This window comes from Gadus macrocephalus, chromosome 10 (genome assembly GCF_031168955.1).
Source record: "Gadus macrocephalus chromosome 10, ASM3116895v1".
Taxonomy (NCBI): domain Eukaryota; kingdom Metazoa; phylum Chordata; class Actinopteri; order Gadiformes; family Gadidae; genus Gadus; species Gadus macrocephalus.
The window spans coordinates 11,896,371-11,923,880 of record NC_082391.1 but is presented as its reverse complement, the minus strand read 5'-3'; the positions used below and the strand labels follow the sequence as shown (position 1 = coordinate 11,923,880).

Below are 27,510 nucleotides of genomic sequence, written 5' to 3'. Positions count from 1 at the left end.
CCTTAGTTACATATTAGACTTTTGGAATTGAAAGAAAGGAAAGCCTTTCTTCTTTCAGATAAAGCCAACATGTATACATAATTAAGATGTTGGGAAAATATTCTGTGCCTTGCACTAAATAGAGCCAGTCACACAAAATATGTGACAAAACAAAACCACTGAATTATGAACGAGTTTCCATGAAACGTGCCGAGTGACTCTCCGCTCTGATTCCTGGCCAGCGAGCATCAGGCAGAGGCTAAGAGCTTCTCAGAGCGGCCCAGCGCTAAGTACCGCCTGAAACCAGAACTCTCTCTCAAGGCTGTAGCATGGGGCTAATGTATCATGCTAATAATGTACAGCTGTAGCATGTAGCTAATTTATTGTACTGTCCATGGCTAATATACAGCTGTGCCATGTAGCATGGGGCTAATATATCACTCTTATAATGCACAGCTGTAGCATGTAGCTAATTTATTGTTCTGTCCATAGCTAATTTACAGCTTCGGAATGTAGCAGTGGGCTAATATATCACGCTGATAATGGACAGCTGTAGCATGAAGCATGTAGCTTGTAATACATCATTCTGATATACGGTACAATACATGGCTGTACCATAGATTGTAGCATGGGGCTAACGTATTGCGCTGATGTTTCCTGGGCTGTGTCTACGCTGTTAGCTTCTTAAAGCATGCTAGTAGCTGATTGACTGGTAGCTTCTGGTTTGCCCTTTGATTCATATGTATGCAGGCCCCAGCTGCGTGCTTCACTAGGATCTCTGCTTGCTAGGAGCTCTGTAGCTATAATGACCCCCTACCCCTTGGGTTGGACACTAAAACAATCATATCACAACAGCTATAATGTACGTGTGTACTTGTCTAGAATACCGGCTCTACATCTGTCGGAAGGAGAGTGACTGTCTGGAGGACAGGAAGGTAACACGATGGAGTCGAGGTTTAACTGAAGGTCACCGAACCAGCCTGCAGGGGCTGGGGACCTCACGGAGGACAGGCTAACGAGACACGTTGCACTTTGTGATGTAACACCTTTCACCGGGTGTCTGTTGAGCACTGTAGGAGTGAGTCGTTTCTGATGGATTGACACATGTTCTATTATTACAGGGTCAGACGTATTATATTATTACAGAGTGAAATGTGCTCAATTATTACAGAGTGAGAGTACTCTATTATTACAGAGTGAGAGTACTCTATTATTACAGAGTGAGAGTACTCTATTATTACAGAGTGAAATGTGCTCAATTATTACAGAGTGAGAGTACTCTATTATTACAGAGTGAGAGTACTCTATTATTACAGAGTGAGATGTACTCTATTATTACAGAGTGAGATTACTCTATTATTACAGAGTGAGAGTACTCTATTATTACAGAGTGAGATTACTCTATTATTACAGAGTGAGATGTACTCTATTATTACAGAGTGAGATGTACTCTATTTTTACAGAGTGAGATGTACTCTATTTTTACAGAGTGAGAGGTATGGTATTATCAAAGTGATATGTATTATATTATTAGTGATACGTTTGTTATTACATAGTAATGCATATTAAATTGCTACAGTGTGATACGTATGTTATTACAGAGGGATACGTATTCTATTAGCACAGAGTGAAACGTATTTCTACTACACTTGGCAATAGGCTTAATAAAACAAACATGCCAGCAGTAATCCCATCAGTTACTGTGGTGATGTACGGACGGCCCAACAGCAGATCTCCCCGTTTCACTCCATCGGTTGTGCATTGAGGAGTGATTCAGTAAGGGGTTTAACGTGAGCATGTTGTTTACTGGCGCTCTAACGTGTGACTAAGAGGCTCGGCCTTTGGTCCGAGCGCCGACTGCTTAAGTCACGTGACGCTTTCATCGCGTTATTGTCGAGAGCGGAGAAAGAGTGCAGGGAGACAGTGCTTACCTCCACCGCAGAGCGAAGCTGATCACAGCCAAACCCAAATGATCCTACAGGTAATGGCTCTGTGAAGATGACTGTACCCAGCACAGACCGTTCCTCAGAAGCTCTCCCATTGGCTGATACTCTCTCCAGCTCTGTGTTAGCCAATGAGTAACAGTTCGTGTCGTGTTTTGTTTTGCAGGTCGTAAACAGAGGTGGGTTCCGGTGTATCCGTTCTTAATGTACTGAGTAATGAAGGTGAGGTTAGCAGAACGGTGGCTAACAGGGGGCCTGGGTGTCTAGCCACCTGAGTAAGGGGAGGGGGGGGGGCAATGCCTTACATGAAGGTATCGCCGTAGCGACCGTGTGCACTTAATCATACAAACAAGCAGGGACACGCCGGCCATACAGAAACAATGGAGCCTATCCAATTAGCTTAGCCGCGGTGCGGCGGCGGCTCAATAAACGCCTTCTGTTGGCCGGGACAGCAGCTACAGCGCTAAGCTAATGGCTCATTGAGGATGAATTATTACAGCGGCGCTGGCAGGCAGAGCCCAGTGCACCCTGGGTAACGCCGGCGGCCATGTAGGCGGAACGAGATCTACGACGCGGTGGCCGTGTCGTCAGAGCAACGGGCGGCGCAAGAAGTGCGACACATAAGACCTGGAAATTGAATCAGGGCCAGGGAATGATTTGCGCGCGTGTGAACCCGGCAAGCACACACACGGTGAGGTGTAGCGGGGTCATGTGACCCTCGGAGGGAGAGGTCCGGGCCGGGCCCACCGGGCCGCGCCCGCCTGATGTACGACTCAGGGGGGCAATAAAGACAGGGTTTACTCTTTATCTCTCGTGTCAGACCTTTAGAGGGGGTTCTCTGGCTTCTATAGTGTATGTCGTACGTCCTGACACTCAAAAATAGTACTTTGCCTCGTGTAGCGTCTCGCCCTAGCTGTCTCTGTTGTATACAGGGAACGGGTTAACCTAGCGACTGTTAGTGCTTGGCACTTGGTTCTTTGAACATCCTTACTGTACCGACAGAGATATATTGTTGTTTATCTTTCTTCTGACAAATGTACTTATTGTGTTGCTTTGGATAAAAGCGTCTTCTAAATGCCCTACATATGTAAATGTAAGGTAAACGCTCTCTTCCATCACCCCCCTTGGCCTGGACCAAAATAACCAGGAGACACCGGCTGCTATCATCCAAGCCCAGCTAGATCAACAGTGGGGGTTATTTTAGAAGGTAGTGGTGGTTCTAGTAGAAGATGGTAGGGGTGGTTCTAGTAGAAGATGGTAGTGGTGGTTCTAGCAGAAGATGGTAGGGGTGGTTCTAGTAGAAGATGGTAGTGGTGGTTCTAGTAGAAGATGGTAGGGGTGGTTCTAGTAGAAGATGGTAGTGGTGGTTCTAGTAGAAGATGGTAGTGGTGGTTCTAGCAGAAGATGGTAGGGGTGGTTCTAGTAGAAGATGGTAGTGGTGGTTCTAGTAGAAGATGGTAGGGGTGGTTCTAGTAGAAGATGGTAGTGGTGGTTCTAGTAGAAGATGGTAGTGGTGGTTCTAGTAGAAGATGGTAGGGGTGGTTCTAGTAGAAGATGGTAGTGGTGGTTCTAGTAGAAGATGGTAGTGGTGGTTCTAGCAGAAGATGGTAGGGGTGGTTCTAGTAGAAGATGGTAGTGGTGGTTCTAGTAGAAGATGGTAGGGGTGGTTCTACAGTAGATGGTAGAGGTGGTTCTACAGTAGATGGTAGAGGTGGTTCTACAGTAGATGGTAGGGGTGGTTCTGCAGTAGAAGGCTGTGGTGGTTCTATCAGAGTTAGTATCGCTGGTTCTCTGACTGCAGGCCTTACGGACGGTCGTGTGTAGCATTGGTTCCTTGTGTGGGGAACCAGACAACCAGGTGAGACGTGGTGGGGAACCAGGCTGAAGCTCTCCTCTAAGCCCTGGCAGGAGGCTGCTGGAGGCCGGCTCCGCCCCCAGGTTTAGGTTTCCATAAATAACGAGGCGTTGGAGACAATGAGGGCCGCGGCGGCCAGGAGGAGGAGACAGGAGGAGCCGTCCTGAGACACAAAGAGCAGCCTGATTTGTTGTTGCGGGCTGAATGCTAGCGTGACATTGAGAGAACAAAAACAGCAAACACTGCAGAACCCCGATAACAGCCGGGCGGCCAAGTCACGCAGAAATGTTCCTTACTAAAAGGATGGAAGCAAATTGTCTCACATTGTCTCTTTCTACGAGGAACAACAGCGCTAAGTTCAGAGCGGTGTTGAACAGGAATATCTACGATGTCTGCTGCATGCACCACAGACCTGCTACACTGCACAATAAGACTACAAGAAAGTGGATATATATGGTCCAATATATATTAATCTACTAGTAGAGAGTAGTATATATATATGTATGTATGTATATATGCATGTTGTATATATATGAATGTATATGTGCATATACATACTATCCGTATATATGTATTTATATATGTATGCATATACAGTATCTGTATGTATATATATATATGTGTTGTTACTGTTCCGAACACTAACAATTCCAACACTACATAACAATCAGCCGTCTGTCTTAAGAGGATCTATTTGTGAGCTGGTGGGGTGTGATATTCCTCACATGTCCTCCAGTTAAGAGATTGGGCGGGTGTTAAGGTTGGTATTGAAGACGCAGAATGTTAAATGAAGAGCGGAGATAAAGTATAAAGTACAGCAGTCCAACAGCGGCAGCAGTATTACAGCACGCCATGCGACGCAGTGACATTTACAAAGTCTCTCTCAAACGGAACGACTCTAAACGGTTACAAGAATATCTTTATGCCATCTTTATGTCATCTTTACACTCCCTTTATATCACCTTTATATCATCTCTATATCATCTCTATAGCGCCTTTGTGCCTGTGTGCGTGTGTGTGTGCCTGTGTGTGTGTGTACGTGCGTGCGTGCTTGTGTGTGTACGTTTGTGCGTGTGTGTGTATGTGTGTGTATGTGTGTGTGCATGCGTGCGTGTGTGTGCCTATGTGCGCATGTGTGTGTATGTGTTTGTGTGTGTGTGTGTGTGTGTGTGTGTGTGTGTGTGTGTGTGTGTGTGTGTGTGTGTGTGTGTGTGTGTGTGTGTGTGTGTGTGTGTGTGTGTGTGTGTGTGTGCGTGGTAATATATCCGGTAGTTTCTTTCATTAAGACCCTTATGTTGTCTCACACCACGGATCAGATCAATATGTTTTATCACAAACTAACATCTTTCAAACTATTGAGCACAATAATCCGGACCATTTCCTCCTCATGAGAAAATAATTCTGATAAGATTCAATTTACAGACTAGCTGCACTGATATGAATGATTTAGTAGATGTTTTCTTATTTCATTCATTGGTTTGCATTAAATAATAAATAATAAGAATGATATCAAATTATTTCTGGAGAGATGATGAGTTGAAATATCACTTTATTTACCTAAAATATAACACTTTTATTGTATACTATATACTACAAACAATGTATAATTGATGGTAAATATACCATATGCAATACATGGTACATTTATGGTACATACATTATCGTAAATAATTATGTATTGTACTTACAATTTGTAAGTATATATTATATGCATTATAAATGGTTTATAAATGTCATATATTAGAGTCAAATTCTTAATTGCCTAAATTCTGGTAATTTCTTTGCAGGAATTTGTGTCTTTTATACATGGATTAGGGGAGGAAATGCATTCATTTTTGTAAAGGGACATTTTTTTATCAGGCAATGTTACATCGGCTTTTCAAAGTGAAAGCCCTCTGCTTCTTCCATGTTGTTATCGGTGAGGAGGAATGTCTGTTCTAAATATGGGGAGCCCCTCCCCTGCAGCCCGCCGCAAATGTCCAAATGTCCGCCCCTGTGATACTGATGGGAGAGGATATCTGGATTCATAATTCATCATCCAGGATACAGCGAGTGTCCAGAGTCTAACTAAACCCTCTCTAACTAAACCCTCCCTATCCAGGATACAGCGAGTGTCTAGAGTCTAACTATACCCTCTGTACTACAGCAAGTGTCTAACTAAACCCTCTATAACTAAACCCTCTCCCATCGGGATACAAGCAGTGTCTATCGTCTAGCTAAACCCTCTCTAGATAAACCCTCTCCATCCAGGATAAATAGAGCATCTAACTAAACCCTCTACATCAGGATACAGCCAGTGTGTAGCCTCTAGCTAAACCCTCTCTGACTAAACCCTCTCTATCTCAACCCTCTCCATCCAGGATACAGAGAGCATCTAACTAAACCCTCTCTAGCTTAACCTTCTCCATCAGTATCCAGCTAGTGTCTAGCGTCTAGCTAAACCCACTCTAACTAAGACCTCTGCTATTAGGATACAGCCAGCATCTAGCGTCTAGCTAAACCCTCTCTATCAGTATACAGCTAGTGTAGCGTCTAGCTAAGCCAGCACGGCTCCTCTTCAGAGAGGCAGAACCCAGCCTGCTGCAGCGTTGGTTGTACTCAGCTGCCACCTTGTTGGTGATAAACATGCCCAGACGTTTCAAAAAGGCCCTCTACCTTCTGGTGACAGCTCGGGAAATGTATTCACTTCTTAAAGATCTGTCCCACTTCCTATTCCTGCCTCCCACTCGCTCACTTTCTCTCTCCGACTCTCTCTCTCCCACTCTCTCTCCCCCCACAGTCACACTCATCACTTTATTCATCTGGCAAATATCTTCAGAAGGAATCATGCAAACTTTGTATGCCTTTGAACGCAGCGGGGGTGAGCTGTGTTGGTGAAGGGGTGAGGTCTCTCAATGAAGTAGTGAGGTTTATTTATAAAGGAGTGAGGTGTCATAAAGAAGGAGTGAGTTATGTTAATGATACTTCCCACCTCCGACTGTTGATTTTCTCTGCCTGGTAGTAAATAAGTCGGATAAGCACATAGACTTGCACACTGGGTGGGAGGGGGTGTTGATGAAGGGTATAGGTCACATTTCACAGGTCTTTGTGTTTTCTTTGAGAACCTATGGAAACCTATGGTTCCTATGGAAATAGGCTCCATAGGTTTTTCTTTGTACATTTCTGCATTGTAACAGAGGATTAGTATTTGTTTGGGTGATCAACATTGATTATGGATTATGGAACAACATGACTGACTTCATGGACATTTCTAAGACAATAGAACAATGTTTCTCCAGTCTTGTTTACATATGAGCTCTAGGTTGAATCCAATGGCTTCCTGTCTGCAACGCGGCCGTCCGTTTGATGTGATGGGTCTGATCGATGTGACGCTGTGGTCTTCAGGGTCTCAGACTCATAAGAGCCAGGCAGGGGGATCGAGGGATCGTTAGAACGCCTGGGCTGAAACACAATGAGGAGGCGGTCCAGAATTCCCAGGAAATATGCTGAGCCGGACATTGAGGTGAATATTGAGTCCTGGGACAGGACCCTAGAGGGCGGTGACTCTTGAGTCATTCTCCCAGTTCAGCCTTCTCCTTCTGGAATAGTCAGATTCCCCTAGCCTTCTGGTGGAGACTGAGTCCTGAGTCTCCTAGCATTCTGATGGACACTGAGAGGCTGCAATATGAGTTATTTAAAGCCAGACAACAGTGATATGATGTTGGAAACTTTCCAGGTTTTAACATCGATTTCAGTGAGTTTTACAGTGTACATTTGAGTTCTGTTGACTTATCTCTCACTAGCGTTTCACAAGCTAAAGTACACTAGCTTTTCACAAACTAAAGTACACTAGCGGTTCACAAGCTAAAGTAAACCAGCATTTCACAAGCTAAAGTACACTAGTGTTACACAAGCTGAAAGTTGTCAAATGTGCCCCAGATACGTATCTGCAAACTGAAGTTTCAATTAAGGGTGACTCGCTTCTCAAACTTATTGAGGACAACACTCGGCTTGATGGAAGGAAATGCACAACAAAACAGTTGTCTTCCTACATGAGGCTCGCTCAGCAGAGCAAGTCGTGAATATTGTGTGAATCAAAGACAAACTGGCTGTGTAAACCCAGACCGGAGACACGAGACGATGACTGCTGTGAGGTACTGACCCTCCCAGTTCCTCAGGCCGGTTGGGGACAGGAAACTTTCTGATCTCCATTATTCATACAGCGACGTGTTGAAGGTTTGTTTACCGTGCTGTCTGTGTTCAGACCTCCTGGAGGATAGTTTCACCCTACTGATGATTTGCTGTTGCAGAAGTAATCCTGACTCAGTGTTTTCAGTTTTTAGTTCTGGACATTTCCTGATGACTCAAATTAATAACTGCTTAAACCGTGCCACGATGACCAAACTAACTAACTAACTAAACCGTTGACTAAACTATTTTTGTTTTCCATTGAATTGCAAATGGCGGTTTCCTTCTGTTGCGTGGCTTCCTTCTGTTTCTGTTCATGATGAAGTGAGAAGTCCTCAGGACAGAATGGTGAATCTTCCTCATTGAGACATACGGAGCGTCCGGCCTTCTGTTGTCTCCCAGCCTCCCGGCAGAGGGGCTGTCGCTGCCCGCGAAGCGTCTGTATTATGAGGATACTGTTGCCTGTTCTTCCCCCACACACTTACAACAGAGAGCCACAATGCTAACGCTAGCACTTAGCACAGCATGCTAACTGCTCAAGGCGAGCTCAGTCTGAACCAAGGACTGAACTCTATTGAACCTTCACCGGAAGTCCCTCCAGCAGTTAGCTAAGGCTCTGGGACTGGGACCCACAGCACTCTGTCAGGGTTGCCAACTTTGGGACTTTGGCTGGAGTGAGACTCTAAAATATTAGCGTGAGCGGGGAATATTTTTGACAACCCTTTTATTTATTTTTTTACTAAATAGTCCTCGTTTACTTAGTATAAACCCTCATTTAAGAAAAAAGGTTAAAGAATGGAAACGCTTTTTAAAAATATATTGGTTGCACCATTACAAAATAAAGACAGGCATCTCGAATAAAGACAGAAATTTCAAAATCATAAAAGTTACCCCAGCTCCCCAGAGCGAGCGAGCTGGCTGGCTGGCTGGCTGGCTGGCTGGCTGGCTGGCTGGCTGGCTGGCTGGCTGGCTGGCTGGCTGGCTGGCTGGCTGGCTGGCTGGCTGGCTGGCGCGTGTGTGTGTGCACTCCTCAGCAGTTAGATATTAGGCCTGTTGTATGCCACAGTGGCAGTTTTGGCCTGTGCTGAGTTCTTCAAGGAAAGTGATCGAATCCAAAGGAATAGCTTTAAAGAGACTTTATTTAGTATAAAGTATTTTCGGTATGGTAAACTGATACTCTGAAGCAAAGAGAGATTGAAGATGTATTCTAAGCACGTGCGAGTATCTCCTAGCTGATCAAAAACATTAACCCATGATGTATGTCTAATAGCTGCCGGAAGATTCTGAAGATAATGTTCGATCTGTAGGTTTTTATGGTCTGAACAGCGCGGTCCGGAAGTAGTGGGGGGAGCCGATGTGAGATAACCCTCGGCTTTCTCGCCTGGTCTGTGGTGCTGCCTTCTGTGGCTAAAGTATTTATTACAGCCTTCAGTAAGGTCTTGCTCCCCTTGTGGCTATGTATGGTATTTACGGCTTATATGTTTGGTCCTGCTTCATTGGGTCTATGTGTGGGTAGCTTAGATTCTTAAAATAATAATAATAATAATAATAATACATTTTATTTATAATGCACTTTATATTCAAGAATCTCAAAGTGCTTCAGAGAAAAAAAAAAAAAAAAACGATTAAAAGGGGAACCTCAAAGAAAGTTTAGCTAAATGCTCTTTTAAAGAGATGGGTTTTGAGGTTCCGTTTAAAAAGAGCTGTAGTCTGTGGAGCCCTCAGGTGGTCAGGGAGGGCGTTCCATAGTCTAGGGGCAGCAGCAGAAAAGGCCCGATCACCCATGGTGCACAGCTTCGTATGTCGGGTTTGGAGGGTGTGAGTGGATCCTGAACGGAGTGTACGTGAGTTTGTCGGGGGGGTGAGGAGTTCCTGAAGGTAGAGGGGGGAAAGTCCGTGAAGGCACTGGTGGGCGAGGAGGGAGACCTTGTACTCAATTCTGAGTGGGACAGGGAGCCAGTGCAGTGATTTCAGGATGGGCGTGATGTGGTCATGCTTGCGCACCCTCATCAGGACCCTGGCAGCACTGTTTTGAATGTATTGGAGCCTCTGGATGCTCTTGCCAGGGATCCCAATGAGGAGTGCATTGCAGTAGTCCAACCTGGAGGAGACAAAGGCATGGACGAGCTTCTCTGCATCAGCCAGGGTGAGTGATTGGCGGAGTTTGGCAATGTTCCTGAGGTGGTATAAAGCTGTCTTACAGAGGTGTTTGATGTGGGTGTCAAAATTAAGTTGTGGGTCCATTTTAACACCGAGGTTGGTGACGGATGTGGAAAGGGGGATGTTTTTGCCAGAGAAGGTGATATTGGTGATGGTGGGGGAGCGGAGCTGATGTGGCGTGCCAACAAGGATGGCTTCCGTTTTATGGCTGTTAAGTTGTAGGAAGTTAAGCTTCATCCACGCCTCTATCTCCTCCAGGCAGGTGGTCAGTGTGGATGTTGGCAGAGGGGCAGAAGAAGTGGGGGTTGTCCTGATGTAGAGCTGTGTATCATCAGCATAGCAGTGGTAAGATAAGCCATGCCTGTTAATGACACTACCCAGGGGGAGCATGTACAGTGAGAACAGTGTGGGGCCCAACACCGAGCCCTGGGGGACACCGCAGGTGACGTTGTTGGTGTGTGATTTTGCTTTGCCCAGGGCAACGTGCTCAGTTCTGTCAGTGAGGTACGAGGTGAACCAGTTCTTTACATTTCCTGATAGTCCAATGGTGTATTGCAGGCGGTGAAGGAGAATATTGTGGTCAACCGTATCAAAAGCAGCTGTTAAGTCCAGGAGGATGAGGAGAGATGGGGAGCCGGTGTCTGCTGCCATCAGGAGGTCATTTGTGACCCTGACCAAGGCTGTTTCTGTACTGTGGCCATAGCGGAAACCAGACTGGAATTTGAGTGGAGAGACAGCAGAGATATTGGCCTTCAGCAGAGCTGTAGGGAAGGGGTCTAGTGCACAGGTGGATGGCTTCATTTTCCTGATGACATTCTCCACCTCTTCCTTTGTGATGCTGGAGAAGGAGTAGAGGGTCTGGACAGAGTCAATCGTAATACAATTGACTCTCGTAATACGAAAATACGTAACACCTGCTTCACAACCTCTGCAGGAGGTTCGTATCTGTAGCAGGGTTCAAGGCTGCTCATTTTCATAGTCATGATTGACGACAGGGTGCCTTCAAGGGACAGTTTGTTCCTGGTGTCAGTCTTGTTTAGGCCAATCTGTTCGCTCAGCATCCGCATTTGAGTGAGGCATGCTCAACACAATCTGGGCCACCTTGGATAATTTGGGAAATTTAAAAGTGCCACTTGCCCGATTCTTATGATTTCCCAGATATACCCATAGGGGGGCCATCCTGTGGTACTCCCCATCCTCATTTGTCCTGATGACCGCCTCCCCCCAGATGGATGCAGGTATATCTTCCTCCTCCATCATCTGAAACTCTAGGAACTCATCATTCAGCTGGTCCTGCTCCCTTGGTTGGTTGTAGGGCAGGTGATGGTTGAATCTAAACAGATATAATGGTTTGAGAAAAGGGTCTTTGCAACAGAATCAGAATGAACCAATATCACTCTACAGCCCAGGTGGCTGCATACATACCTATGAACAAAGTAGAGCACATCATCAAAGGTGGTATCCATTTTTTGTCTGAAGTCCACGAACCTTGAATGCTCCAGCACAGGGTCATGTAAAGGGAGCTTAGCTGTGGCGTACTCGACTGCCTTCACAAAAAAGCTCCTGGCTGCGAGATGGAAGTTTTTAGCCGAGTCCATGGAGACATCACCTGCTTCCACAAGGCGGTTTAACGTTGTCCTCGTTGTGAAGCCCACACCAAGCTGAGAATCTAAAAAGGTATGTATGGATAATTTAGTGCTTAGAGTAACGGAAGACCTGCAGACAATGCAAACATTATATAAAACCATTGTTTTTGTCACTCCTAATATTTACCTGGCAATTGGCTCTCCTCATCCCTGAGGTCCACTGTGTCCTCATTGACGCCTCTAAAAGCTCCTGGCTTCAGGAATTTGGACAGGAGTTTCTTGACGAACAACCTGATCTTGAATACACAAATAGAAGAATTAGATTAGCGAAAATACGGACTCTCACACATTACCCTAAAAAATATACCCCCTTGTAAATGATCCCTATTCATACAATTACTTAAGGCACAGGGCTAAAGGAACTCTAAAATAGTGACGTGAATAGTATAGCAGACAAATAACGTTTTTAGAGCTGTCAGTTAAACGCGTTATTAACGGCGTTAACGCAAACCGATTTTAACGGCGTTAAAAAAATTATCGCGCAATTAACGCAAATATTTTATTTACAATTTTTTTTGGCTCAAAACAAAGAAGCAGTAGCCTGACTGCTATGTTCAAATGACATTTGTTCAAAGCAGTCGTTTAATTGCACTATAGGCTCTTTTTTTGTATCGTCCTGTTTTGATCAGTATATGCCAATGTTGTTATCAATAAAAAATCATTTGCACAAGACAAGCCGATGCACTTCACCATGTTGATAAGAGAATTAAAATGAGAAGAATTATGGGACAAAAAAATCAAGGGATATTTAGCATAGAAAAAGAATTTGCGATTAATCGCGATTAATCGTGAGTTAACTATGACATTAATTCGATTAATCACGATTAAATATTTTAATCGCTTGACAGCTCTAAACGTTTTATATATTTGTGAGTTCAACTACAAATAAAAAACTAAATGCAACAATAAGTGCTATGTACTTGTTCATGAAGTAGATAGACACAAGGGTCTTGCCGCTGGAATAGCAGGTTGAAATGTGTGAAAGTTATCAGTGTCGACTGGTAGAACAAGAAATGGATCTCCGTCATTGGGTCCTGGAACGATTCACGCAGCCGGACACACCTGGCTTGCTTCTCATCTGTGGAGTTAAAGAAGAGGCACAGCAAAACAAATAAATAATATTTTTTTTTAAACATTTTCATGTTCCTTGACACTGTGTGAACTTGTGACAAGCGAAAAACTGATACCTTGTTACATTAGATGGATACATCAAATAGGTTTCAAAATCAAAACTAGGCTTATACTTACGGATGCTTCCAAAATAACTCTTGAGTGCATTATAGAGACGTAGAATCCGACTGACCACCATCTCCAAACTAAGCCATCTTGTGCTCACATGCAGCAGTGTCTCCATGTAGCTTGTGTCACAAAACGTACAGAATTCTGTGACGATAAAATGTAGATTACAGCAAACAACCAGTGCAATGATTAAAGAAAAAAAAAAAGAATTACTTTATCTGTATGTAAACTAGATCTTGAGAAATGAAATGAGTGAATTACCATCCAATATGTTCTTACGTTTGGTGCTAGCTTTGAACCAAAAGCCCACATCTACTGCCAGGTCCTCAACATCGAACCCTGTGATCTGAAAGGATTTATTTTATTTTTAAAGAAGGAATTGCTAATGCAAATGGGACAGGTTTCCTATGGAATACCAACTTAACATTATAATGCTATGACATTTACATTTAGCAGACTCTTTTATCCAAAGCGACTCGCAAGGAGAATAACATTCAACCTACAACAACAAATACTGCTAAGTAGTGCTAGTAATTGTAAGTTAGGAAAGGAGGTACTCTCTGAAGAGCTGGGTCTTCAATTGCTTCTTCTATGACTAGACTAATTGAGCAATTTACCTCACTGTACACGGCACCAGCAGCGGAGGCATTGTTGTGCACTATGTGGCATGGGCAACCTAGGATGAACACTGAAGGGTTTTCTTTCAGCACCCTCGATTTGATAGAGTTTCTGTCTCCCATATTTACGCTGGCATTGTCAACAGAAAGAGCAATGCAATTCTGCCAAGGTATACTGTGCCCTTTCAACACAGAGTCCATCTTGCTGAAAATGGTTGCCGCAGTGCCACAGCCTTCTCCAGTTGTTATTCCCATATCCAAAAATCTATGGGCTACCCCATTGGTCTCCCAGATTTTGACAGTCAAAGGGTTCATCTTTGCCTTTCCTTAAGAAAAAGCCACAAGTTTTACACAATCAGACAATAATTGAATCCGCCATCGTCAGTAAACAGTAAAGCAGCAATTCAAGCAATGCACAACTTGTCATTCTCTATACCTATTATATGTTGGATTGATCAGATGTGGGATTCAAGCACCATGTAAAAGCCTAATGGGAGAGGGAAAATAATTAAAAAAGGTCACCTGTATCATTGGACCCATCTGTCGACAGAGTGAATGGTTTACTCTTCATGTTGCGCACCAGCTCGTTCAGTAAATAAGGACTTATTGCCTTGTTAATGATGGCTGATGTCTTTGTTCTTGCGGAACAATACTTCTTGGCAATTTTAGAATCCGGAAAGCACTCTTTAAATAGCGGGCTGAGGTGGTCTGCAAAGGCTATTGGGATATTGTGGCTGACCAGGGTCACTGCCACTTTGACCTCTGCCCTTCTAGCCTGTAAAAAAAAGTTTACAAAGAATTTACTTTTGAGGTAGAATATGTGCAAATGCATAGCCAAAGCACACATATGATTGGAATCAAATGATCACCTGAGTGTCCAGATTCATCTCTTCAGCCCTCGAACAAACAAATCTATCCATTTTGTTGGTACTGTCAAGGATTTTTTGTTTTTTTATATGACTCTCTCTGGTGATATGCCGCTGAACATCTGCCTGCCTTGATGCCTGCATTCTAACTCGTGCCGGGACTTTTGGTCTTCACACCAAAAGTGAAACTCAGTTGTGCCCTGTTTAATGAAAGGCCACTCTTTAGTCCAGGCACTGTTAAATTTGGAATTGTAAGCAGCGGCCCCTGATTTGGCCCTTTTCTTCTGCTTGACTGTTGGCTCTGTGCTTGTATCTTCCTCCTCCTCCACCACATCCTCCTCCTCCTCCTCCTCCACCAGTACCTCATCATGCAACACCACCACTTCATTGTCTTTCTCCACTCTTTCCTCTATCTAAAAAAGTAGGCTGTGTTAAAAAACCTGCAGCCTTATAATGACATGGTAGCCTAATCATGACATCTCCATTAAAATTACATGTAGGCCTGGATTTTCCTGTGCTAACATTGGTAAGACAAGTTCATATTTTGAGTTGTGGTGAGGTATCAGGTGGAGGGCACACTGTCCATCTTTTAATGAAAAGGTAGGCTAGTGTCAAACATTTTTTTTGCTAACAAACAACTGACCATTAAATCATTTTGTGAATAGCTTACCTGCTGAAGCTCTGCTTCATTCTTCTCTCCATGTCCATGATCCGTTTTTCTCTTGAAATATTTCAGCAAGCTCATCTAACAAAACGTCATTGCACATGATCCTTTTATTTAGCAATTAACTAGCCCTCATAACACACGTGAGAAAACGTTTGCAACTAGTTGAAGTCTTTACTGTCTCAGCACACAATTAGACTGATTAAGCAAGGCTACGTCTGTAGTGACAAGGTACACTATTGCATTAGACAATTTATTATTCGATTTGTTAGGCTACTTTATCTGCTTACCTTGCTTAATTGTCATCCAAACTTTGAAACGCGCATCAGTGGGCTCCGACTTCGAACCTATACGCTCTGAACTCTCTCTGACCTTTTCAAACGCAACTTCGTTTCAGGTGCGTGGTTTTCAGCGAATCAACGATCAGAGAATACTGCCGTGGTCACGTTGTAGGTAGGCAGATGTTACGGCTGCTAGTCTGCTCCCGCAGAAAATGAACGGGAGGATTTTTTATTTGGCGTGACATTTCTTGCGTGTGAGTGACAGCGTGAGATTGATGGTGAAAGCGTGACCCTGCGTTCACACCAAAAGATGCATTTGCTGCCCAAACGCGTTGTCGCCGAAGTTTTGCGGCGCAGCAAATCAAGTTTTGAGGCGCAGCAAAGGTTTTGACGTGCAGCAAAAGTTTTGCTGCGCCGCAGTTTTGCAGCGCGGGAAGTTTCGCGGCACGGCAAGTTTTGCCCGCGGTGCTTCTGAATTAATTCACAACCATGGCCGACATTACGAGCATTGCATGTCTTTACCTGTTGTGGAAGAGGGAGAGACGTCGGAATGCCCCTCGTTTATGGGTTCATGAGACCATTCGGAGCCTGGAAGGCTGGTGCTGCCTGCTACCCAACTGGGTTTTGTTTGGGGTTGTTATTCTAGCCCTTTAGCATACTCATAGTTTAGTTTAACTGTAAACACAACTACACTACAAAATGCTGATTTGTGGGTTTTTTCGAGTTACTAAATAAATGTAATGGTAGTGAACTCTAGGTCACTCCAAGGGAGGAACACTGATTGGCTGTTACGGCATGTCACTCAGTGGCAACGCCTCAGTGGCAACGCTGTTGAACGCTGATTGGCTGTCATCACGCGTTTGCTGCCGAAAAGATGAAATATTTCAACTCGAGCAGCATTTGACGCGCTGCAAAATACGTGAACGCGCCCGCCACCCTGCCGGGCACGGGCGTGCTGCGCCGCAAATCAAATTTTGCTGCCGGTTTTCTCGGCAGCAAGTGCTGCGGCAGCAAAGCAGCAACGCGTCTCTACATTCACTTTGAATGGGATCGTGCTGCGCGGCAACTTTTTGCATCTTTTGGTGTGAACGCAGGGTCGTGACTGTTGGCAACCCTGACTCTGTTCTTAGGCTGAAGACTGTTATGCTAACATGCTTTAGCCTGGGCCGACGTAATAACCGGCATGAATGTTTTAGGCGAGAACTAGCCTAACAAGCAGCCTAACAGGAATACTGCTTTTGCCTTTTACTTTAACGTGACGAGGAAACCAGAAGTGGCATCTATGTATTATATTTAAATAAACCAGCTCGCGTTCCAGCGAGCTGGTCTCTGTTGTACAATCTCACTTACAGGCCGATCTTGAGGAGCTCCTCCTGTTAGGGCCGTGCGGCTGCACTTTCACTGAGAGCGCAGATCTTCCACCGGGCTCCCTCTGGTCCACACGTCGACCGAGGGACACACGTGTCCTCCACACAGAACACATGAATCGAGTGCTTTGAGGTTGAAAGCAAGAGCTGAAACTGAGGAGCAGGAGGACTCTAGCATGACCCCAGCTGGAAGAGAGGGTCGAGTCCTTCTGCTGCCCGCAGGCAGAGTGAAGACGTTTCAACTCGCAACCACAACGTTTTACTGACCTCAGCTGTTCCTTGCTTCCCTCCATTCCTCTTCCCAGCTCCCTGTCCTCTCTCATCCCTGCATCCCCTCTCTCTCGTTGGGAAGTAGGTCTGTCTAACATGTGCAGTAGGTCTGTTTGACATGTGCAGTAGGCCTGTCTGACGTGTGCAGTAGGTCTGTCTGACAGCATTAGGTGGTGTTTGACAGCTCTAGGTGGTGTTTGACAGCCGTAGGTGGTGTTTGACAGCTCTATGTGGTGTTTGACGGTTGTAGGTGGTGTTTGACAGCTCTAGGTGGTGTTTGACATGTAATTAAGAGTCATAGTAATGTATGCTGGGAGGTATGTGGAGCGTGTTGTTCTAATAATTCATATCTCTTGTTGACGGCCTGCGCTCCATGCAGCCTCAGATTTACATAATAAAGCGTTGCTGTTCTTGTTACTCAAGCTGTTGCAATGCAACGACCTGCATAAGAAAGCTTGTTTTTTAATTCACCCTTTGCATAATCAGCTGCTATTTAATATATTTACATATTGTAATCAGTGTTATGAGTCTGGAGTCATTGTGTTGAATATCAGGTTTACACGCCAATGCCTGTAGTATAGTAGTACACAATACACGCTAGGCTAGGCTATAGAGTATCGTAGAACAAAATACATAGTAGGCTAGTATACAGAGTACACGCTAGGCTAGGCTATAGAGTATAGTAGAACACAAGACATGCTAGGCTAGGCTATAGAGTACACGCTAGGCTAGTCTATAGAGTACATGCTAGGCTAGGCTATAGAGTATAGTACTACACAAGACAAGCGGGGGAAGGATAACGCTATGCACAGGATTTCCAGAGTAATGTCCACATTAGCAGAAGGACGTCCTCTGGTTGTGTTTCCTGTGTGAGGAGGGAGCAGAGTATTGACCCGAGCATCGATCGGTGCAGAACGTAGCGCTCCGCTCACAGGCTGCTGACGCTCCGCCACGCCCGGCGGATTAGCACTTCCTGCTGGGTCACATGTCAGAGGGTGGTGTCACGATAGTGCTGTCGTCCATCCATCTCAGATCTATTGAAGACAGAGCAGTCAGCCTCACAACATTAATCCTCACACACCTACTGTACCGTTAGCTAGCAGATAGAGAGCTATGTGGGGTTAGCTGTTAGCTAGCAGACAGAGAGCAGTGTTGGGTTAGCAGTTTGCTAGCTGATAGAGAGCACTGTGGGGTTAGCTAGTAGATAGGGAGCCATTTGGGGTTAGTTAGTAGATAGACAGCAATGTGGGGTTAGCTAGTGGATAGAGAGCTCTGTAGGGTTAGCTAGTGGATAGAGAGCTCTGTAGGGTTAGCGAGTAGATAGGGAGCCATTTGGGGTTAGGTAGTGGATAGAGAGCTCTGTAGGGTTAGCAAGTAGATAGGGAGCCATTTGGGGTTAGGTAGTGGATAGAGAGCTCTGTAGGGTTAGCAAGTAGATAGGGAGCCATTTGGGGTTAGGTAGTGGATAGAGATCTCTGTGGGGGTTAGCTAGTAGATATGGAGCCATTTGGGGTTAGGTAGTGGATAGAGAGCTCTGTTGGGTTCAGCTAGTAGATAACACTGCACCATGTTTGGTCAGTATTGTGGTGAGCGGAGCGCAGATCACGTTGTGTTCGCCTCGAGGAATCTTCTTGTCTTCACCGCGGACCCTCGGACCCTTGGTTGCCATGGCGATGCAGAAGCTGTCGCTCTGTTGCCAGGGCAATATGGAATGTGACAGCAGACACTGTACACGGTGAAATTTGATTGATAGTTCAATGTTCCAGCGGCTGGGAATGATATGAATGTTGATTGAAACACGTTGTGTGTAGTAGATGTTTGTATGTGAGAGATAATGTGTGGGGAGTCGCTTTGTGCTGCTGCCAAAGAAATAATCAGTTCTACGTGGGAATAGCGTCATTCTGTTACTCAGAGCACCAATTCAGATTTATCCGACCGCAGGGGCGCAGTAATTGACCAATCAGACTAAATTATTCAACAAAGCTGTGTAGTATGTATAGATGTATAGATGTATCTGCATTTCTAATAGAGTCTTGATCCTGAACTCTCTAAGAGCTGTTCACTATCTGGGCCAGAAGGAAAACAGAATAGAGTCAGGGCAGAACAGAGTCAGGATACAGTCAGGACAGAATAGAGTCCGGGTAGAATAGAGTTAGGACAGGATGGAGTGTGAAGGGCAGGTTGAGGGGGAGCAGGAGCTATGTTTCTCACCGGAGGTAAAGAAGTGGTCGTCTTCCCTGACGAGAGACGAGGTCGGTTTAAATGAGGAGAAAACAGTACCGCCGTCAGAGACCAACCAAGAGATTTGTCACTAGAAAGAAAACTTGGAGGAAGAAAGAGGAGACGGATCAATACGGTTACCGGGCAACGGGCTGCCGACCGGAGAGACGACAATGAGCAGAAGATGAGAGGAGAAAACATAGGAGACATGGCAGCTTTGGTCTCCATCGCTCCGGTTCCATGCAGCCTCCTCCGCCCCCCAGCTACCTTAGAACAGCAAGTTTCAACCGCCGTTAAAAAGCAGATCATACTTCTGCTCTTAGAGATGTGCCGCTACGTCCCGTTGATTGTAAATAATTAAAACCATAATTAGTGCACATCATTAATTCATATATCGGTTATTCTCACAAATTAATACTTTAGCTTCTTCTGACCTTGGCCTAGAATGTTCTGTGATGTTCCCTTCAGTGTGAGACTGAGCTGCAGGTTCTACCCAGCAACAAGCAACACAACTACAATCCATGCTAACAAGTTATCAACATGTTGTCAACATGTTAAGATGGTGATGTCCCCGAAACAGACGGGAGCACATTAAGAAGGAGAAGATGGGACAATGTAGGATGAAATGAGGAGTTGGGGGTGCGGAGGGAGGAGATGGGGATGACGGAGGAGGGAGGAGGGAGGAGGGAGGAGGGAGGGGATGGAGGTGTCGAAGTTAGGAGGTCGAGGTGGAGGTGAGGGTGGGGGGGAACAGAGGAGGTTGTGTTGGAGCTGGTGGGGTGAGGGTGGTGTAGGAGAGGAGAAGAGGAGGTGAGTAAGAGGGAGGAGAGGAGGTGAGGGAGGGGGAGGAGAGGAGGTGAGGGAGTGGGAGGAGAGGAGGTGAGGGAGGGGGAGAAGAGGTGGTGAGTAAGAGGGAGGGGAGGAGGTGAGGTAGGGGGAGGAGAGGAGGTGAGTAAGAGGGAAGAGAGGAGGTGAGGGAGGGGAAGGAGAGGAGGTGGAGGAGAGGAGATCAGGGATTTGGAATAGAGGAGGCGAGGGAGGTTGAGGAGAGGAGATCATGGCGTTGGAGGAGAGGAGGTGGAGGAGGGTGGGTGGAGGCCAGGAGGCAGAAGGAGGGAGCGAGGAGAAGGTGAGGTGATATTGGAGGAGATCAGACCAGACCTCCTCCCGGGGCTCTGATAGGGTGATGGAGGCCGGTCTGGCTGACAGGCCGCTGTTGTTTGCGGCGGTGTGTTGGCTCGGGGGGGAGGCTCCACCTATTGTGGGGGGAAAGTGGCACCCTTCAAAATGTTGAGCAGCTCAGATTCCTCAGCATGTCAGCAGTTTATCACCATGGAAACCCTCCAGGCCCGTACCGCTCAACCGAGATATGGTTATTGTCTCTACCCAGTGGGCTCCACGCAAGACCTTCACACCCCAGGCCCCACGGTGATGGGGTGTGTGTGTGTGTGTGTGTGTGCGTGTGTGTGTGTGTGTGTGTGTGTGTGTGTGTGTGTGTGTGTGTGTGTGTGTGTGTGTGTGTGTGTGTGTGTGGGTGTGTTGGTGTGTGTATGTGCATGTGTGTTTGTATGTGTGTGTGTGTGTGTGTGTGTGTGTGTGTGTGTGTGTGTGTGTGTGTGTGTGTGTGTGTGTGTGTGTGTGTGTGTGTGTGTGTGTGGACGTTTGCGTGTGTGTCTGTCTGTCAGACTGAAGGAGTGTACAGTAGGGTCGTTTGAAGCACCATATCTGCTGGAGGCTGGGGCAGGTCTTCAGACCAGAGCAGCTCGGAGGAGAACATCCACACCTGCAATAGGAATGGTTTTCAAGTTGTCTACTGTCACTGCCTCAGCAGAAATACACTAGTAACACTACAATATAAAATATAGCTACTGCAATAAATACTACTAACACTACAATAGATGATATAGATGCTACAGTAAATACTGATAATACAAGAATAAATGCTGTTAATACTACAATATATAAAATAGATAATACTGCTAATCCTAACACTACAATAGATCATTTAGATGCTACAATAAATACAACTAAAATTACAATCTTTAATATAGATACTACAATAAATAATACTAACACTACAAAATATAATGTAGATACTACAATAAATACTACTATATACTACAATATAATATATAATATAGATGCTATAGTAAATACTGATAATACGACAATATATAGAATAGAGATTACAGTAAATACTACTTACACTACAATAGATAGTATAGATACTACAATAAATACTACTAACACTACAATAGATAATATAGATTCCACAGTAATTACTACTAAAATTACAATAGATAATATAGATACTACAGTAGATGCTGATAATACGACAACATATAGCAATAGCCTAGCGATTGTTAGTGCTTGACACTTGGTTCTATGAACATCCTCTCCGTACCCACAGCGATCCATAGTTTTTTCTCTTCTTCCGACAAATGTACTTAGTGTAAGTCGCTTTGGTTTAAAAGCGTCTGCTGAACGCCTAAATGTAAATGCCCAGGTCAGCTGACCATCCCCAGGTCCCCTGAGACGGACTGCAGCTCTGCGGTCTGTCTGAGGTGATTCTCCACGGCAAAACCCTGGCTTTATCCCGCTCTCGCTCCTCACACTCTCTCAGGGACATCAGAGACCCTGGTTGACAGAAAATGATGCACTTTAGAGTCTAATGTTTAAGCATAGGTTGTTAAGGTGCTGGTATTACCGTGTTCAAATAAATAGGAGGCATTCTCCCACAAATAAAGTGCCGCTGAACACAGCCGGTGTTGCGGCGGCCCGCTGCCTCAGCCCGTATAATTATGCAGGCCTTCCGAATGACTTCCCGGCGCTCGCTATTCATTAGAAGAGACCGGGCACTCTCCCCGCATACAGAGAGGCAATCCACAAACTAAACTGTACTCAACTCACTTCAGCCTCCATTTGGCTTCAACACACACTTCGCCTGATTTGTTTTGATCAAATCTCTCTTCTGTTTTTCCCATGCAAATGTAAAATGGTGGTAAAACAACACTGCTGAAATGTTAACGCAGCATTCTTTAAGACCACGCTCACTGGTTAACATGCCTGTGGTGTCTAAGTCATGTGTTGTGAGACTAAGTCATGTGTGGTGAGTCTAAGTCATGGGTGTTGAAACATCATGTAACAGAAACACAAGAGAATCCCCTTTTAAAGTTTAAGTTTGACTCCACTGCAGCAATGTCCACCAAGAGCTTCAAAGGGAATGAATGAAAACCCTTTCCCTCAGGATTAATCCAGCCCTCTGAACTCGAGAACCCTTTAATGTTGGTGTAAAATGTTTGGACTGGTTATGCTTTGTGCTTTGAAAGGGCTGCAGCACATGGTTTTCAAACAATGGGCAACCCTCCTCTTCTCTCTCTTGGCTGGGATGCAGTTCTGTGCCCTACTGCTGTCCTACTGCTGTCCTACTGCCCTACTACTGTCCTACTGCTGTCCTACTACTGTCCTACTATTGTCCTAATGCTGTCCTACTGCTGTCCTACTGCTGTCCTACTGCCCTACTACTGTCCTACTACTGTCCTACTGCTGTCCTTCTACTGTCCTACTACTGTCCTACTTCTGTCCTACTGCTTTCCTGAGAGGTCTGCAGAGCTCAGATAGAGGAGGAGGAGGAGGAGGGGTAGGAAGAGGAGGAGCTTGAGGGGGAGGGGGTGATGAGGAGGGAAGGAGGAGGTGTAGGGAGAAGAGGAGAAGGAGGAGAGGAGATGAGGAGGAGAAGGAGGAGGAGGAGGAGGAGAAGGAGGAGGGGGAGTGGGAGGAGGAAGAGGAGGAGGAGGAGATGGAGGGAGAAGAGGAGAAGGAGGAGAAGGAGGAGAAGAGGAGAAGGAGGAGGGGGAGTGGGAGGAGGAAGAGGAGGTGGGGGTACAGTAGGAGGCGGATGAGGAGGAGGAGGTGGAGGGAGCAGTGGTAGTAGAGGGAGAGGGTAGGGGACAGAAGGAGAACAGACTGGAGGACTCACTCTTTAATACTTCTTAGATCATCTGCTGATGGAAACAGTATGCCTTCACTTTGGGATGCATGCCCCCTCATGGGGAACTGGACCATGAATGGTTTGATTTGTCGAGGCTTCCCTGCGTATCTCATTAGGAGCACTGGGGCGGCCTGCCTTGTCTGATCTGAGCAGGTGGTGGGTCATCTGTGTGTTGTACCCAAATGGAAGTTTCCACTCTGGATTGTTCCTCCAGTCCACAGAAACAATCAGCCCTTAAGTTTTGGTAAATGTGTGGTTAATTGGAATCAATGAGCAAAGTAAAACACTCCTGAAGCTAATCAATGTGCGTCTCCTCAAGCGTAGCCTGCTCTCCATCGACCGCGTTCATCCAGCAGACCATCAGGACACCACCTTTGACTCCATCATCATTAACAATCCAGATAACCAATATGCATCCAAATAAGGGACCCTTCCCATTGGCCGAGCTGATGATGGGCGTAGGGGTGATGCTGTTGGCACGGTGACAAGCCACACCGGTCGGTCCTCGTGAGATCCCCCCGACTTCTAACGACGTGGAAGAAAAATGACCTGGAGTAGAATACTGTCTAAAATACGATGTGAGGTACGAGCCAGAAGTTCTCCCACCTCGCCAAACAGTTGGCATGAAGACAGCAGTCTGGTGTAAAGTGTGCTGTGATCTGAGGTTATTTATGGAACCCTCCTCCATTATTGCGACATTAGAGACTCTCCTACAGCTCCTCTTCCAAAGCATCCGACTTAATTCAATTATCTACAACATGTTTCAATGGAAAGAGGAACCAGACTCAAGTAAACAATCTACAATATTTATAGATGTATAGAGAAACCACACTTAAGTAAGATATCTATGTTGAGGTGTTCTGAGGAACCAGATTTACCGCATGTTAAAGAGTGTGGCAGAACCAGACTTAAGTTAGAGATCTATATGTTCAAGTGTGTAGAGGAACCAGACTTAAGTTAGAGATCTACCATAGGTTTTGGTTTGTAGAGGACCAGGAGTTGAAGGGACAGACCCAGGTAGCGGTCAGGGAGGTGATCTGTGAGTTAGTGTTGCAGAAGGGATACTGCCAGGCCAGAGGTCCTTATTCCTATAATCCTGTCCCCAGTGAAATGTTAGGGATGCATACATAACAGGCAGACTATACCATTTAAAAAGAGAAAGACTAAAGATTTGTTTTTGAGATGGTAGGTCTGGTCGTGAAAGACTAGAGCCCTTGTGAAGGCTCCTAGGAACCCAGATGGCAGGGCCACTCCCTGTACTTTGAAGTTATAGAATAATTCATAACCTCCATGTGAACATTGACACGTGTGTTCCCCCACGGACAAGATAAGAGACATGGTTATAAAACGACCTGCAGCCATGCACGCATGCACGCATGCACACACACGTGCACGAACACGCACACACGCACTCACGCATGCACGCACTCACACACGCACGCACGCATGCATGCACGCACACACATACACACACGCATACACACACACACGCATACATAAACACACACGCATACATAAAAACACACACACACCCAAGCACACACAAACATACATTTCTATGTATATAAGCCTCTACCTTAGCTCGGTGCACATAGAAAGCTCTTCCTTAGAATGCCGTTCAGATAGTGGAACTAGGGTCATCATCATTCTCAGCCATGAAATGAGATTTCCACAGAACGCCCTGAGAGGTGAAGCAGCAGGTAGAAATGAGAAGTCAGCCGATGAAATGAATCAACTTCCCTTTTCTCATTACCCAGAGATCATCCATCAACAAAACATTGCTATAACGTGTATGTATATCTGTAGAGGCATTTAGGAGAAATACTGAGATATGGTTATGTATGTGTGTATGTATCTATGTATGTATGCATGTATGTATGTATGTATGTATGTATGTATGTATGTATGTATGTATGTATGTATGTATGTATGTATGTATGTATGTATGTATGTATGTATGTATGTATGTATGTATGTATGTATGTATGTGTGTATGTATGTGTGTATGTACGTATGTCTGTATGTGTCTATGTGTGTGTGTGTGTGTGTGTGTGTGTGTGTGTGCGTGCGTGCGTGCGTGCGTGCGTGCGTGCGTGCGTGCGTGTCTCTGTGTGTCCGAGGTAAAAGGCAGTTCAGGCTGCATTCAGAGTGGACCGCCCGCTCCACCTTGTTGGTGTAGCGGAGGCAGGGTGGAGTGAAGCTGGTTGGCAGAGTGGCCTTTTGTTGACGGAGGGCCACCTCCGGATTGATCGATCTGACTTTGGAGGCGGGTCATCTGTCACAGTCACTCATATCTGGAATAGAGCTGTCAGCTACAGATGGACTGGGAGGGGACCGGCCTTCACTACAGAGACCCTTAACCTGTCTGTAGAGTCTGTCTGTCTGACCCTCCGGAGTCTGTCTGTCTGACCCTCAGATTCTGTCTGTCTGACCCTCTGGAGTCTGTCTGACCCCCTGGAGTCTGTCTGACCCTCAGAGTCTGTCTGTCTGACCCTCAGAGTCTGTCTGCCTGAGCCTCTAGAGTCTGTCTGTCCTGACACACATGGACATTTAATAACCATTTAATCTCCAGATAATGATGAACCATTTATATTCCATAACTTTTAATCTCCAGATAATGAAGGATTCCTGTGTGTATTTGCTGTAGTTCAGTGAACCAGGTCCAGTAGTCTGGGTCTCGCTCAGCATCATGTTCTTGTTCATGGGTTCTGCTCCCCCACGTCGAAGTAGAGCCCAGAGCCAGAGGACCCCCAGACGGACCCTTGAGAGACGGGGAGGTGCTGCTCAGGCCTGGGGGGCCCTCCAAGACGGGCCCTTGAGAGACTGGGAGGTGCTGCTCAGGTCTGGGCGCCCCCGCTCCCTGACCGGGTCTAAGCCCTGCTCCCCCCAGGCTCCTCATTAAGGCTCGGCTCCAATTAAGCTGCTCTGGGCTTTAACGACGCAATCCCGTCGTAGCGTGGCAGCAAAAACTCCATCACTCCTTCACCTCACTAACTCTAACTCTATCCAGAGGCGCCGCGTCCCATTAGGCATACCAGGCAATTGCTTGGGGCCCCGGGCCACTACTAGGGCCCCCAAAAGGCCCCCCCCTCCATACCCCCCCCCCCCCCCGTCAACAATCGCTCCGAACACCCCCCCCCCCCCCCCCCCCCCCCCCCCCCTCCCGTCAACAATCGCTCCGAACACCCCCCCCCCCCCCCCCCCCCCCCCCCCTCCCGTCAACAATCGGCCCCCTAAGAATTCTTGCTTGGGGCCCCCACACTACCTCGCAACGCCCCTGACTCTATCACTCCTTTACCTCACTAACTCTAACTCTGTCTCTCTTTTACCTCACTAACTCTATCACTCCTATACCTCACTAACTCTATCACACCTTTGCCTCACTAACTCTAACTCTATCACTCCTTTACCTCACTAACTCGAACTCTATTACTCCTTAACCTCACTAACTCTGTCACTCCTTTACCTCACTAACTCTATCACACCTTTGCCTCACTAACCCTAACTCCATCACTCCTTTACCTCACTAACTCTATCACACCTTTGCCTCACTAACTCTAACTCTATGGGCCCTATCTTGCTTCCTGCAATTGACTTAATCAATGGCGCATGTGTCGTTGCTAGTTTGCAACTGGTGCAGAGCGTGCTTTTCCCTCCTGCGCCCCCCGTCGTTAAATTAGGGAATGATCTTGTGCCCCAAGGGGCGGCTCAGCGAAAGGAGGAGGCGTGTTCTGGCGCAAACGTTCCCTGGTGCTATTTTGACGTTTCATAAACCACTTGCGCCACAAACCAGAAAATACCTGGTTTATAGTCAGTGGCACGTTGTTCAGATGCTATTTTAAGCATGCATAATATTGCTTGTGCACCTCGCGCATTCACTTTGCTTCTCTCATCTACCTAGCCACACATTCTTGGTAAATTATTTGGGAAAGAACAGCTGATACAGCGCCGGTAATAAGTTGTACTTTTAAATCAATGCATCTGCAAACATCGTACTGCAAACACATATTTTCTTGACACAGACATCGTGTACATGCCCATAACTTTTAGGATTGATGAGTATTTGTGAGAAAACCTTGTTTTACCGCGAGTGAGTGTTAAAAATAATTAATGAATGCGGGCGCGTGTGTGTGCGTCCATCTGTTTAAACACACGCAAACTAAACAAGTAACGCATAATACAGTCCATGGCAATGTATATTAACGTGGGGACACATGCATATTAGGAACACAAGTCGATAACGAT

At 45.8% G+C, this 27,510-nt stretch overlaps 1 protein-coding gene and 1 long non-coding RNA gene across 2 annotated transcripts in view; one reads left to right on the top strand and one right to left on the bottom strand.

Annotated features, from left to right (window-relative positions):
- Positions 1-27,510, top strand: part of lingo2 (leucine rich repeat and Ig domain containing 2) — an 86,439-nt gene that overhangs the window by 12,214 nt on the left and 46,715 nt on the right. The window lies entirely within an intron of this gene.
- LOC132465664 (uncharacterized) lies at positions 11,224-12,127 on the bottom strand. The gene is made up of 3 exons (XR_009527665.1): positions 11,878-12,127; positions 11,530-11,773; positions 11,224-11,437 (listed from the first exon to the last, which is right to left on the bottom strand). It is a non-coding gene; the product is annotated as an uncharacterized LOC132465664 (long non-coding RNA).